The sequence below is a fragment of the Ahaetulla prasina genome, chromosome 11 (genome assembly GCF_028640845.1).
Source record: "Ahaetulla prasina isolate Xishuangbanna chromosome 11, ASM2864084v1, whole genome shotgun sequence".
NCBI classification, from domain to species: domain Eukaryota; kingdom Metazoa; phylum Chordata; class Lepidosauria; order Squamata; family Colubridae; genus Ahaetulla; species Ahaetulla prasina.
The window spans coordinates 30,157,182-30,159,777 of record NC_080549.1 but is presented as its reverse complement, the minus strand read 5'-3'; positions in this window follow the sequence as shown (position 1 = coordinate 30,159,777).

Here is a 2,596-nt window from a genome sequence, read left to right as displayed (position 1 = left end):
TCTTGCCACGGTTGTTAAGGGAATCATTAAAGTTCTTAGGCTAGTAACACGGTTAAATAAGTCTCTTTTTAATTTTAATCCTACCTCTATTTGTAGACTTTCCCTTCCTTTTCATTCCAGGGTTGAGTAATTACTATTCTAACTGCTAAAGTCAGGGTTAGGGTTAGGGTGTTATTATTCTTGCCACGGTTGTTAAGGGAATCATTAAAGTTCTTAGGCTAGTAACACGGTTAAATAAGTCTCTTTTTAATTTTATCCTACCTCTATTTGAGAACTTTCCTTCCTTCCTCTTTCAAAGGCTAGGAAAGTGAGACCCACCCGAGACATGCAAGGTGGGAGGCCCGAGAGAAAGCGCCTGGTCTGGGCACACAGCCCTCCACGACAAAGACCTTCCCAGGGAGCAAAGCAAGAACTTACCGATCCTGTTCCTGATGGTGAGCTCCAGCCGTGGCAGCAGTAGGGCATCCCGTAACTCCCAGGATTTTCCTGCACAGCTGCGGCTGCGGGTGAAAGGTGAGCTTCAGGCGGTGGCTGCACTTTGGGAGGCTGGGCAGATGTCCTGGGACTGCAGATCCACGCTGCATGTGCAGCCCTGCTATCTGCCTGCCCTCCTGGAATGGCACCACTGTCGCTCCTCTCGGCCCCAGCGCAGCGGCTGCATCTCCCATCAAGTGTAGGTTCTCTTCTGGTACCACTGGGGAAAAAAATAGACTTCTTTAAAAACACAAACTTATTGACCGCGATTAAAGACATTCATTTTTACAGCAGCAGCTTTATCTGGGTTCTTTATTCCCAAAGATCAGGTGCCAGCTGATATTTCTGGCATCTAAACCCTTCATACTTCCTGCTAACATTAAGTAGATAATGTTGTTTTTTTAATTTTAATCCTACCTCTATTTGAGAACTTCCTCTTCATTTTCATTCGCCTTAAGAAATTTCCTGCCATTTCGCAATGGAGCTGTTTCCGCTCCTGGGCTCTTCCCAGTGGGGCCTTCAGCACCTTGGATGGCCCAGAGCAGCCCAGGAGACCTTCTAGGACACGGCTATGATGTCACCATCTTTGGTCCAGCTGTGGGGGGAGGCCAGGGGGGCCCCTTTGGCAGTTGTGGGCCTTCCAGGAGGAAGGGGTTGCAACAGGGGTGAAATGTCAAATTGGTTACTACCAGTTCTGTGGGCGTGGCTTGGTGTGTGTGTGGGGGGTAATGTGACTGGGTGGACACGGCCAATTTTTTTTTTACAGCCGCTTCTTGCTAATTATGAATATTCATGCTTACATCATCTATTAAATGAAATATGCATATATATGATTGTCATTTTCTCCTCCTTTCTTGGAATGTATAAATATGAGTGCATCCTTTTGTCTGTAGGATTTCCTCCCACTATTTTCTGGAGGGAAATTCCTCCAGTGGACACCAAATAAATAACTGCAGTGAGCCTGGATTGTTGGGTTTTGTGGCTCCTGTGTTTCTTTCCACAGAAACTGGTGTCAGGAGTGGGATTCACAATCTTCCATCTGCCACCAGGGACAAGAGCTGGGGCAGCCCTATAGGGTGAGTGCTGGGAGATTGAGCCCATAACCCTTCCCACTGTCACTTAAAGGCCCCGTTTAGGAGTGTGTGTGAGGCCACAGTCTGTGTCTAAGAGTCTCTTGTGGCTGGGAGGTTTGTGGAGTCTATGTGGTCCCTTCCGTCCAGGGGTGAAATGTAAAATTTGTTACGACTGGTTCTGTGGCCGTGGCTTGGTGAGGGGGGTTAATGTGACTGGGTGGGCATGGCCAACTTTTTTTTTTTTTACTTTTAAAAGCATTTTTTCTACAACCTCTTCGGCCAAAGAGCTTGTAGAAAAAATGCTTTGAAAGGATTCAGACGATCTCAGCTCAGCCGTGTGATCATCAGAGGCTTTTTTTTTTACTTTTAAAAGCATTTTTTTGGGCCGAAGAAAAAATGCTTTTAAAAGTGAAAAAAAAATCTATGATTGCTTAGCTCACCTTGGGGGGGAAGGGGGGGCAGGGATTTTTGCTACTGGTTCTCTGAACCAACTGCCGCCATCGCTACCGGATCACCCCTGGATTGCAAGCCGAAACAGAGATCCTGGGAGGCCTCAGGCAGTCTGTGGAATAGAAAAAGAAAAGGGGGGGGAGTGAAAGACGTAAGGAAGCCCCCCAAGGCTCCCAGGGGAATTGAGCACAGAGAATGTTCTCAAAGTGCTGAATGACTTGGGGGGGGGATAAGAGGGGGGTGTTGGTAGGAGGGAAGGAGGAAGAGAGGGAAGGAAGGAAGGAGGGAAGGAAGGAGGGAAGGAAGGAGGAAGACAGGGAGGAGAAGATAAATGGAAGGGAAGGGATGCTTAACTGGTTTCCTACCTGAGCACCATGAAGACTGAAGGAGTTTGCTGTAGGCACTAGAGGTGACCTTTGATCATGTCTCTGTCCAAGGTTAAAGGGATCAAGTGGATCAGTCAGCTCCCCCTCAGTCCACCATCTCCCCTCCCTCCCTTCTCTATCTTGGATCCTCTCGCCCACTCCTTTCCTAAAACGGACTGGCTTCCCTTCATTTCCTGGGAGATTTCTTTTGGGGGGTAGGAGATCGGAGGCAGC